This window comes from Pinus tabuliformis, chromosome 5_1, assembly GCF_031772625.1.
Source record: "Pinus tabuliformis cultivar Carrire ecotype Pingquan chromosome 5_1, CPIR1, whole genome shotgun sequence".
NCBI lineage: Eukaryota > Viridiplantae > Streptophyta > Pinopsida > Pinales > Pinaceae > Pinus > Pinus tabuliformis.
In genome coordinates, this window is record NC_142305.1 from 534,801,408 (window position 1) to 534,815,016 (window position 13,609).

A 13,609-nucleotide genomic window follows, 5' to 3' on the forward strand; every position below is an offset into this window, starting at 1 on the left:
CCCCGCCGATTGCCATATCCAAGTCTTGTTACCACTCCGCTTGCCTATTGTGATAAATCCTGTTGATTGCAATATTTACTCCCCTACCAATTGTGATAAGTCCTTCCCCCACCGATTGTGATATTGCAATTAGGGATCACACAAATCATAAGTCTCTCCTCCTCTGAAGTCCCTTCTGACTTTCGATTGCGATATTTGAGAACCCTCCCAAATGCGATATTTTATATGATGCATTCTATAAACTGTCACGTCCAGAAAATCAAGAAATTACCATAAATCAATGTTAAAGGCCCCTCATTTGCTTTGCAATAGAAATACGGTGAACCACCCTTCCGGATGCGATAATTTATGTGATGTTTTTTATTAAAATTTTGTGTCTAGACTTTTGGTAAACACTATGAAACGGTAAAAAGGTCCTCCCCTATATTGTGATTGCCATACCAGTAGGCCCGGATCAACGACCTAGATTGAATTGACCCAAATCAGCAAGCTTAGATCAATGAGAATCAAATCGTTCATTTCGCCTCCTCTCAGAGGGAAGCAAGGGTATTTTTAGCATATATCCAGCAACACAGTCATCAAACAAAATATAGAAAAAATAGGAATAGCAAGGCATAAAAAACAATGAGACACAAAGTAATAAAAAACAACGTAGCATTTCTGCCACCAGATCAACATCCATGTGTCAAATCACATCAGCAATCCAGTACACTCAACATTTGGTTGGATTCAATAAGGTTCAATAACATAATTTGTTGAGCTCATAAATGATAAGAGACTCCTATTTGTCTTCAAACTCTGTTAAAACAAAAATATCCCTATAAAGGTTCAATGTTTTGTTAGTAAAATAGAATTAGGTCTCTTAGCTATGCATCGAGTCTAGTCCACGTGGCAGATTATTAAATGGAGATCTCACTCTATATATGTGTAGTTTCTTGACTTTGGAAAAATGGGGGATCGATGATGTGAGAAGACCACTTTTGTATATCTTTCAATTAATAAGAAATACAGTTTGCAACAATACTCTAATTTTCTACCTAAGATTCAGTTTTGGCTTTATGTTTTCTTGCCATTCTTTTATGTTATTATCACTTTTCATAGTTTATTTGATTACTTGGAATTCAATGTTATATTGCTCCAACTTCCTTCAATTTGTTGTGTTTGACTGTAAATGTTTACTTCACACTAGTTTAAAGCCAAAAATGCCTCGGCTTCTATGAAAACAATGTTGTTTGTAATTGATTTTGTTTAATTGACTCCATGCCCACTGGTGGATGTCCTTACACTCTCTCACCCGTAGAAATCACATAAAAATAAAGAGTTAGCCATCTGTACTTTTCTAGCTTATCATAGTCAAATTTTTAAGCATATTGAGAGAGCCCTCTCAGATTGCAAGTGCTAAATTCCAGTCAAAAGTTGGTTTGAAATAGTTATGCTGGGTTGAAGGTTGACACAACCCAACCCTTTCTAGCCTAGTGATAACATTTTGGTGCATCTGCTGGGAGCTGAATAGCTCCTTTTCCCGAATTTTCTTTGAGTCTCTTCATTCTGATTCCTGAGGGTAATAGGAAATCAGAACTTTCTGAAGGTTGTGATATTACCTCGGTGACTCCAATCTCAAAAGATACAAAATGCCAAGTCTTCATGGTGACTCCACCACTTGAAGATCAGTATCTTGAAGAAGTTCCAAGATGAGTTCTACTGCAAGAAGAAATATCAAGTATGCTCCTATGGATTGGTCTCACATCTATGGTTTTCCAAATCCTATGCCTTGTGTTGATTGGTCAACCCATCTTCCCATGTTCAAAGATGAGAAGAAAGATGATGTTCATCTACATTTGGTTAAATTCCATATACCTGTATGTAGAATGAGGGTTGAGTTTCCTGAGGATTGTCTCATGAAGATGTTTATGGCTACCCTAGAAGATAAAGATTGATTATGGTATGAAGGGTTGCCATCAAGAAGCTTGTGTTCTCTTAAATATTTCCATAGAATATTTTTTGGACATTATGGGAACTCTCATCCTTCATCACCATTGTTTCAATACTGTTGCAATTTTGGAAAGGTTTCATTCAATATCTTGAAAGTATTGATGATCATGTAGAATGTATGGATGACGATGAAATATTAGAGGAACTTTATGAATTTTATTCACAAGCTAGTTGTCATGATGATCAAGAATTGTTCCAATAACTAGATGTCTCTCCTTTAGTTGAAGATGAAATGGATCAGCAATTTGACAGTCAAATCATAGTACATGAAATCCACGAGGATTTTCAGCCTTGTCAATCTATATGCAGTCAAAGGTATGAGACAAATCATCCAAAAAAGATTCAACCTCTTGCTTTTCTGAGATTTTATGTCAAGAAGAAACTCCTCAAGATCAGGTTGTTGAAAATACATGCATGAAAATTTTGAACAGTGAGGTAACATGTGATGAAAGTTGTCCTACCTAGACAAGAACATTTTTCTGTTGAAAATCATAATGGTGTTGTCCTGGGTAAAGTGCATGGAAGTTCACTTTTAGGTAAACCTGAGTTACATGAAGAGATGAATATATAGGTTTTACCTATTCTATTTGAGGATCATCAAAATGACATGGATGAAATGCATAAAGTTGTTTGTATAGGAGCTATTAGTGTTCATACTCAAGATGAAATTCCTCAAGAAAAACTACCAAAGGTTATATCTTATTTGTTTGATAAACAAAAGATTAGTTTTGATACACACAATATGGATGTCATGTTTGAAGATGTTCAAGGATGCATGGATGGTTTTGTTGATTTACGTGAAAGGGAAGACAAATCTATTGTTGTCTTTTTATTTAATGATGTTCTTGGAATTGAAGACATAGGAAAAAAGAATCCATCAGTTATGAATGAAGTCAACCCTCGTGGTTTTACTCATGTAGAAGAAGTGATTTTTCATGATTATCAAGATCATTTGGTAATTCTATTCGATTCATTAGTGAAGATGGATTTTTTTTCAATTATAAGCTCAGGTGATGGATTGAGTTTTTATTCTGAGTTTCCAAGAGATGGTCCACTAAATTACAATCAAGGAACCTGGTGTTGGTTCAGCTCTTTGACTGGTTATATTAGAGGTTTCATATTGTTTGAATTAAGCAGGTGGATTTTCAAATGTTAGAGTAGGTTTATTGGTACATAAATAAGCTTGTTTGGCAAGCATTTCCTTCATCTTTAGGCTACATTTTGCAGTTTTCAGTTTTAGTTTGTACAACAGTTTAATATCACATTGTAGCAGTAGTAATTGGTTTCCAGTTGGTTTGTAGAGTGCTTTTTAGTTTTCAAATTGGGATCAGCCCAATGGTTTGGCGACTCATCTGCTGGTTCTTTGTTGCACCACAGGGGCACAACATCCCCATTCGAGCCATAGTTATCCATCTTATCCCCTAGAAATAACTTTTGGTTTGATTAGTCATTTTAGATAAGGTTTTTCACCACTACTCTTTCCATCTATCTATTTCTTTTCTGAAAGAGGTTGTTATTCTTTTAATTTGGAGATTAAATGAGGAAGAAGATGTCTATTTTAAATTTTTTTGGAGGAGTTCTCTAAAACCCATTTCTTTCATGGATAAAATTTCATCCTTTGTTTTTTAACTCTAGCCATCTCCATTCATTATTAATATTCCAACTCTAGCTGCAGTAACCCATTTTCAACTCTAGCCAAAATCCCTTTGTATATCCAACTCTAACCTTGTTCCCCATTCCCCTTTGAAATTTTTTAAAACATTCATAAATCACGTTGAAGTCCCTTTTAGGGGTTGGGACCCACAAACCATAATCACTATCAGTTCCTTCCCTTCCCTTTTGCAATACAACAACCGCCTGTCTCCCTTTCCCTTTTGCGATTGCAATATCGCATATCGCAAAGTCCCTCCTCTGCCAATATCACATATCGCAAAGTCCTCCGCTGATAGCGCATATCGCAAAGTTCCCCTGCAATTTCCATATCCAAGTCTCGTTACCACTCCGCTTGCTGATTGTGATAAATCATGTCGATTGTGATGTTTCCTCCCAGGCTGATTGTGTTATAGAAATCAGGGATCACGCAAATCATAAGTCACTCCTCCAACGAAGTCCCTTCCGACTTGCGATTGTGATGTGCGAGAACCCTCTCGGATGCGATATTTTATGTGATGCATTCTATAAACCGTTACATCCGTAAAATTGGGAAATTACCATAAATCAATGTTAAAGGCCCTCCTCTACTTTGTGATAACAATATGGCAAACCACCCTTCCAGATGTGATAATTTATGTGACGCGTTTTATTAAAATTTCGTGTTCGGGCAGTCAGTAAAAACTATGAAATAGTAAAAAGGCCCTCTCCTGTATTGCGATTGCGATACCAATAGGCTGGGATCAACGACCCAAATTGAATTGGCCTAGATCAGAAGGCCCAGATCAATGAGTATCAAATCGTTCATTTTGCCTTTGCTCAGAGGACAAAGAGGGTATTTTCAGTGTATATCCAACAACACAGTCATTAAACAAAATACAGAATAAACAAGGACAACAAGGCATAAAAGATAGTGAGACACAGAGTAATAAAAAACAACGTAGCATTTCTGCCACCAAATCAACATGCACATGTCAAAATAAAATCAACAATCCAGTACACTCAACATTTGGTTCGATTCAATAAGGCTTAGCAACAGAATTTGTTGAGCTCATAAATGATAAGAGACTCCTATTTGTATTCAAACTTTGTTAAGACATAAATATCCCTATAAAAGGCTCAATGTTTTTTTAGTCGAATAAAATTAGGTCTCTTAGTTATGTATTGATTTTACTCCAGGTGACATATTATTTAATGGAGATCTCACTCTATATATGTGTTGTTTCTTGACTTTGGAAAAAGGGGGGATCGATGATGTGAGAAGACCGCTTTTGTATATTTTTCAGTTAATAAGAAATACAATTTGCAGCAATACTTTGTTTTTCTACCCGAGGTTCAGTTTTGGCTTTATGTTTTCTTTCCATGTTTTTATGTTATTATCAATTTCATAGATTATTTGATTACTTGGAATTCAATGTTATATTTCTCACAATTCCTTCAATTTGTTGTGTTTTACTGTAAATGTTTACTTCACACCAGTTTAAAGCCAAAAATGCCTCAGCTTCCATGGAAACAACGTTGTTTGTAATTTATTTTCTTTAGTTGACTCCATGCCCAATGGTGGTTGTCCTCACAATCTTTCACCTACAAAAATCTCATAAAAACCCAGAGTTAGCCATCTGTACTTTTGAGCTTATCATAGTCAAATTTTTAAGTATATTGAGAGAGCCCTCTCAGATTGGAAGGACGAAATTCTAGTCAAAAGTTGGTTTGAAATAGTTATGCTGGGTTGAAGGTTGACACAACCCAACCCTTTCTAGCCCAGTGATAACAGGGTGATTTTCGGGTGTGGCAACTGATCTAGAGTGCATACAGAATAAAGACAGGGGTGGAAGCCAAGGATTGTATTGCAGTGGCTACAACACCCTCCAAAATTTTGGCCTCCATCCAAATTTCGGAGCCTTCCTTGGTATTTTCCCCTCGATTCTCACAAACACTGGGGCTCATACCAAGAGCTTTTGTCGAGTTATTATGCCCTTTTTGCTTGATTGACCATCGGTCATCTTTTGGCATGTTGATCGCTATGTCATGATTTCAAGTTTGTTCTGACATTTTTGAAGGTTGTCTTTGTGTGCATGAGTTTTTTTCCCTCTGTCAACATCATTCACACTCACACAAAGTTGTAATCGTTGTCTTACAAGTTTCTTCACGGTCGTTCGAAGAAATATCTCAACTGTCGCACTTGTCACTCGTAACCTTTGAGTCAATATCACTGAGCACATGTTTGTCTTGTTGATTTGAGGTGTCTTGTCGTCAAGTCGTTCTAAGTGTGTTATCACATCGTCATTTATGCACAAGTACATTTTCTTTCACACTTAGTCATTTTCCTAAAAATCTTTCCACCGGACAACCCTCCTTCAACCGGACCTCGATCTAAGTGACCTTGCATTACTGCCCAAAACTACACAGAGCTTGAGGTTGTCCTTCAGGCAACCTACACTGCACAATTCTAGAAAGGAGCCAGCTGTCTGTCTCCTAGAACTATACAGAAGTTGTCCCAGGACCCGATCCAGTCTATGCTTCCTATAAGATATCCCATCAACCCTCCCATTAGTCAACCGAAAAATTTGACTTGAGCTGTGACCCAGGGCTACACTAATCTCCAAAGCTACGCAAAACTTGTCTAGCCTGACTTCCTTTCACTACCTACAGAAACTTCCCATACATGTTCAACAGGCCTCTGCTGCCTATCACTACACTGTACCAGGAAATTAGACAGGTCTGATAGGCAGGCTTCCTTGCTATCCTGCTCTACAATCAGTCTAGAAATTGCATAGATTTGTTTGTCACCTGTCCTTCTGCCCTGCTCTACAATCAGCCTAGAAAATGTGTAGATCTGTCAGGAAGGCTTCCTTACTAGCCTACTCTGGTCTCACTCAGAAAATTGCGTAGATCTATCTATCACCCGCCCTTTTGTCCCACTCTACAATCAACCCAGAAATTGTGTAGTTATGTCTGGGCCTGGGTTGTCCCCCAAAATTGCACAATTTTGACCAGTAGCTCCTGCAGCCCGATCTTGTCCTCCTCTAGAAAACTGTGCAAAGTTTTCTATCAGTGCCTCTTGCTACCTGCACTGTCTTCCTAGAGAAACTGCGTGAATCCAACCTGGATGACCTGCCCAGTGTTCCCCTTAAAAATTACACAGATTGACCTAGTAGTTCCTTGACACTCTGCCTGGTATTCCTCCCAATAAATGTGAAATCCTACCTCACAACTGGGTTTTGCACCGCAACTGTCCCTACTATCCCGAATTGCACAAATCTTCCTCCCAATGACATCTGCGTAGTTTTTCCCAAAAATTCTCTAGAGCCTTGTATCACGGCCTATGATGTGCTCTGCATAGTTTCATTGCCTTGTCCCTCTCTCGGTCACCTGCACCGAAATGGAAAGCAATGCATCATGTTAGACTACGAGATTTTTGGATTTGATGTCATTTGGTGATGAGTGATTGCAGGAATAGGTACATTGATGAAACATGGCATGATGAAGAATGGGATGAAAAAGAGGCACATGCTAGAAGACTTGATCACAATTGAATGAATGCATCAAGCACATCGAGCAAGTGAGTGAAAGGGACACATACACATCCACCATCAAGCAAAGAAGAAGACCATCGAAGACCCTATGCACTTTTCATGTGGAGGTAAAGACATGTTACACTGAGAGCACATCATTACTCAACAATGCAACAGCCTGACATAGAGACCACAGTGATCCAGTACATGTCAGTAGTGTCATGTTGAGTTGTGTCATGAGTTTTCTTGGCCACATCACTACTATGGGCCATACTTTTTGTAATCAATGTAATGTAAAGTGGAATTCTAGGAGGCCCTCATATGAATTTGAAGAGTCATGTAAATTCGAAAAGTTGTAAGAAGTAAAACAATCATGAGAGAAGTTTAAGAGTCACAAGGGTCCGTTATACCCCCTTCGCTATATATGGCCCTCATTGTATGAGCAAATGACTTTTCACCTTGGCTCCTCCTACATATCCTTGAGAGTTTGTAGTCTGTTCTTTGAGGAGTGAGCAATGGCTCCAACGTTCCACTACTAGGACTACTGATGTAGAGTTTACAAATGTGTCTTGGATATTTTTCTTAATTTAGAAGCCTATCTCAGGCCAGCATGTTTTCATGCATGTTTTGTATCTGTTTGTAAGACTATTCTTCAAACATTTTTAATGCATGTTTGCTTAACCTATACTAATATAGTTGAACTACTTTGGTTATTTTAGTACTCATATTGTGGGAGATATGTTGTATTGTTTATCACTATTTTCCTGTCTGTGTGGACTACTCTCACGAACATTACACAGACCATATTTATGTTTTCTTGGTTTTAATGACTGTCACCCCCGTATCGACTATTCCGCTGGACAGTGTACGTTTTTTCCCATGAAATTTGGTTTTCACGACTACTGCATCTGTTGTGGACTATTTCTCTGGATGTTGTATAGACCCTTGTTGTTGTTTGTGTGTGTTTCTTCCTAGGTTGGGACTATTCCCTCTCAAAAAGAGGCTCACTTTAGTTCCCTCTTTTTGACAGTAAGAAAACCCAAACACGGAGTTACATTAAGCATTCACCAGGCACACTCACCTTCCTTTCTTGAAGTTACAAGCATAACACTCTCATGCACTAAACAAGACGTAAGGCAAATCTCTAAGATAATGGAAACCGTGCCATCACGCCAGATGGGACTCCTAGAACAAACAGTGTGAGGTCTAGTTGGGACTTCATAGCGGGGAGATCCCCTTAATGTTGGTAGGTCCAACACCATCAACATTTATGGCACTAGAGGGAAGGCCGCCAGTTGTTTATGGCTGAATGTCCTCTCAACCCCATGTATCCATCATTTGGTCAAGGTAGTAACACGAACACCCTCTCTCCCATGCGCAACTCTGAAGTTGGTTACTCCTCACCTCCCTGACCCAAATTGGAAATTTCATATCATCATGTTCTCTTTATCCGTCCCATCACCCATCAGTTTGCCAAAGTCGATGGATTAATTCCAGGAGTACATAATCTTCCCTCTTTGTAGAAAGAAGCAAAAGACTACACCCACTAGAGTGGTAGTCTCGTTTGTTGAAGAAGTAATCCTCTCCACTCTTTTAGTGCTGGCAGAAGTTGTTGAGAACAAAGAGGAACCTCTTGTTTTCCTACAAGGAGAAGAAGTTAACAACACACTCTTGGGCTTAGGTTTTGGTGGAGGTAATGTAGGGGAAGGAATTGGAGGAGGCAGAGGCAGAGATGAACCAATAGATTTAGAGGTTGAATAGTCTGATTTAGAAGAAGAGGAGGAGTACAAAGAAGAAGACAATATGGTTGATCAAAATCTAGAATGGATGACATAGGGCCCATTGGCACTCCACAGAACCTTTCATAAGATTTCCAAGGCATGTAGAGAGGTTGAAAACGAAATATGACCCTGATAGAGCAGTGAAGGCAGAAGATCATCTAGACACGTTCTACCTACATCTGCAAACACTCGAGGTACATTACGATGATATTGCATGTAGACTGTTTCCATGTACCTTTGATGACAAAGCAGTTGTATGGTACCACAACCTTCCTGTCAACTCCATTAGAACTAGGGGATGTTTAAGGGAATTTTCCTTGAGAAATTTAATGATGTCAAAACCCCTGCCATGTTGTTGAAAGAATTGGGTAGTCTTAAGATGGAGCTGAAAGAGAAAGTGAAAGACTTTAACCAGAGGTTTAACTATATCCTGAACAAGTTCACTACAGACACTAAACCTCATGACTCCATCACAGTCGACTACTACACACCTGCACCGCTGACCAGCATTGCACAATTCATCAAGTGAGTTGTGAAACAAACACTTTCCAAAAATTGCTAAGAAGCAATTGATGTGGAGAAAGACCTGCGCATGATTGGAGTCATTGTAGATGATGAACTAGCTAAGGACTCCAAACATGTGGACAGGAGGTAGCAGGCTGCTATGAGTAAGGTAAAGGAAAAGGAAACAAGTGAAATTGAGACCCTTTCTCATCTTCATAAGTCCTTGACAACTAAAGTATAAGAACTCAAGAAATGGACAACTGAGACAACAGTGAGTAGCAGACCTTCTGATTTTTTGTGCAGGAAGAATGTGACATGGTAGAAATAGTAGTCACCCAGCTAAATTTGCGCAAATTTTAAATTTTGTGTTCCAAATGGACCTAATTTCAAAGGAGTGCTTTTGTGAGTTCCACCAAGTGCAACATTCAAAGAAGACTTGTGCAGATTGGAGCCGAGTTATGGGCTTCGTGGCTTCAAGGATGAATGATCATTTTAATGCCAATGAGTAGGTTTATCCAGAAGATGAAGATGACGAAGAGGATGTTGTGTCTGATGAAGCTCCAAGTTCTGGGCACGTGGTTAACATGTATCATTGTTTCAACGCTGCCTACAAGAAAACAACCACCGAGAAGGAGCCCCCAAAACAGAACAGTCGATACAACTTGAGAAGTCAAGGGTCTCCTACTATGATTGAGATATTGAAAGTGAAGTTCAAAAAAATGATCAAAAAATTTTATCCACCGGCATCCTCAACATAAAAAACACAAAGAAAGTCCGGGAGGACAGCTTCAACGAAAGATACGTCCATGAGAAAATCACTTCAAAATACTCCACCAGACAGTACAAACACAAGTCTTCCCCCAGACAACTCAGTGAATCTTCCTGCTTTAGATTACAATATTGTTGAAGACATGAAGAAGACACGTGTGAACATCTCTCTGTACGAACTTACTAGTCTCATAGGTCCACAGGATATTCTTTTGTGCACAATGGGGGAAAACTTCCATAGAAAATGTTACCTCTTCCAACAAGGGACCAAGTAACTCTCCCGGATCACTTTCATTTTACTCAACACACTTTGCATGGAAGAAGCGAGCTCTCTCTACCCACCATTTTTGTTATAATTCAAAATTTTCAACGTCAATGTCCACAAATGTTTGGTTGACTCTAGCGCATCAGTCAATGTCATGCCACTCTCCATTGTTAAATATATCAATGCACAATGGAGCAGCACAGTCGCACAGATCATCCAACTTGACCAAACATGTGTACCAACCATTGGTGAACTCTGGGATGTTATCATCCAGTTAGCGTCCGACGGACGTGTTCACCAGTGGATCAACATTGTGATCATGGACATCCACGAAGCATATGGATTATTTCTCAGCAAAGACTGGTCCAGCAAGTTGTAAGGATATTTTTCTAGAGACTGGTCACAATTATGGCTTCCATACCAGAGCATAAACAACCAAACTTGAGTGTTGTCGGAGAGGTATATGAAACACAACGTTACTCCCTTGAATGGTCAAAATGAACCATTGGCTTTCACATAACTTTTGTTCGGCAATTGATTTCTAGAAACATAACTGGGTTGTTATCTTGCATAGCCAAGCCCCACCCCACCAGATACAAAGTTGGGACTCCTTCCTTGCCCAACTTGTGAAAATGAAACTTATACAATACTATGTAAAAGTAGTTGCAGTAGTATTAGCAGTACTAGCATGGAAAGCGGTCCTTGTAAAGACGACTTGTGGACCTTGTATTTTTATGGATCCAAAACACAAGATGGCTCTAGAGCCGGGTGTGTTTTGATTGACCCAAGGAAAAGAAAACATTTAGTCTCAAGCCGCTTAGAGTTCAAGTGCACAAAAAATAATGTTGAATATGAAGCACTTGTCTTAGGTTTGCACATACCCCTCAACCTCAACATTGTTATGCTGAAAGTGGTAGGTGATTCAAAGATTGTGGTATGGCAGGTACGTAAAACCATACACTGTGTCTCACCTCATCTTAAGAGTTACCAATAAGAGGTATGGCAACTTATTTATAACTTCCAAGATTTAACATCATATATGTACCAAGAATGCGCAATGCAGTTGTAGATGCTTTGGAAAATGTAGTTGCTAGGATGGCACCGCTTAGGGATAGATTTACTGTGAAATTTTGTATAAGCCATCTATCCTTGACAACATAAATAGTTTGCACGTTTTTGATGATGATGAACAGATACTATATTTTATGGCTAAAAATGACGTCTTCAAAGACACAGTGATAGATGAAGATGTGCATGAGCAGTCTCTGCAAGACACAACTACTAACAGCAAAGGAAACCCCATCCTCAAGGGTGTGGTTTCACTTGAGAAACACTATCACTTGCAGAACCACTTTAAAGGGCCCAGGAACACCAAAATCCACAGTTCTACACTGATGCACGAACATATTAACTTGCGAACAAAAAGATATCCAAAGTTCATAAATCTCTGTACATGTTGCACACCAAAGGAGCAAAAAACCTTTTTATGTCTATTCCCACAATACCGAGATGTATTCACGTGGACATACGATGACTTGAAAACATATGACACGTGAATAATCCAACACATCATTCTGATCAAAGAAGGGGTCAAGCCATTTCAGCAGAAACTCAGAAAAGTCCATCTGTCACTTGAACCCCTCATATAGAAAGAATTGACTAAGTTGTTGGATGCTCGGATCATAATAAAGGTTTTTCATTCTACTTGGGTTTCAAACATAGTTCTATAAGGAAGAAGTCTGGGGAGATCCACTTGTGTGTAGATTTCTGAAATCTTAATAGGGCCTCAGAAAAATACAACTACCCTGTGTCCTCTATGGAGCACATCTTGCAGACAGTATTTGAAGCTAAAATTTTCTCTCCTTGATGGATTTTCTAGATATAACTAGGTTCTAGTAGCAGAACCTGATAGACTTAAAACTACTTTCTTTAACAAGTGGGGTACGTTCACTCACCAAAGAATTCCATTTGGGTTGGTAAACACAAGCACAAATTTTCAGTGTACTATGGACATCACCTTCCGCAGGCTCATCGGACAGAGTGTGGTGGTCTACCTTGACAATGTGACAATCATTTCTAGAAAGTGGTCAGGACACATGTGCCAGCTGAAGAAGATCTTTGAGGGATTGAAAAAGTATGGGATATCCTTGAATCCCAAGAAAAGCATATTTCCAGTGTTTGAGGGGAACCTCCTTGGGAATATCATTTCCAAGAGTGGGATCAAGGCTGATTCAGACCAAGTTTGGACTACCACGTAGATTCCTCACCCAGTGAACAAGAAATCTATGCTGTCCTTCTTGGGGAAGGTCAACTTCCTCCGAAAGTTCATCTTAGATTATGTGCAGATTGTGAAGCCTATCTAAGATGTGATCAAGAAGGATGAAGTCTATAGCTGGGGGAAGAAGGAAAAGGATGCGTTTTCCCATATCAAGCAAGCAATAGTAGATGAGTCTACGATGTACATCCTAGATTTCAGCAAATATTTCTTGCTTTATACATTCTCTTCCGACAACTCACTCGTTGCAGTGATTACACAAAAGGATGAGATGAATAATGAATGTCCCATCTCCTTCATGAGCGCGAGTATGCAGGGACCTGAGCTCAACTATCTCGTCATGGATAAACAAGAATATGTTATATACAATACGGTGAAACATTTTAGACCCTACCTACTGAAAAATCATTGCATAGTCTTTGTGCCACAACTAGTGGTTAGAGCGCTACTCGTTCAACAAGAGTTGGGTGAAAGACGTCTGAACTGGATGACAAGATTGCAAGAATATGATCTTGAAATCAAGACATTTCACACTATCAAGGGTCATGGTCTATGTAGGCTTGCAATAGAAGTAGTACACGTGCAAGAGGAAAAAGAAGAGCTCGTTGGTTGAGAGCAAGAAATCAACATGTACAATATCGAGCGAGCACCACCCACTTTGCACAACAACTCTTGGTACAAAGAAATGTGCCAGTACCTTGAGAAAGACATCATGCCCTCTCACTTTTCCATGTAACAGAAGAGGTAACTTCACCTCAAAGCCTTATCTTATGAGCTGGTGCACAGAGTTCTTAACAAAAAGCACAAAAACTGAATTTTTCTCAGGTGCCTGGAGGCACAAGATTCAGGGAGAGTCTTA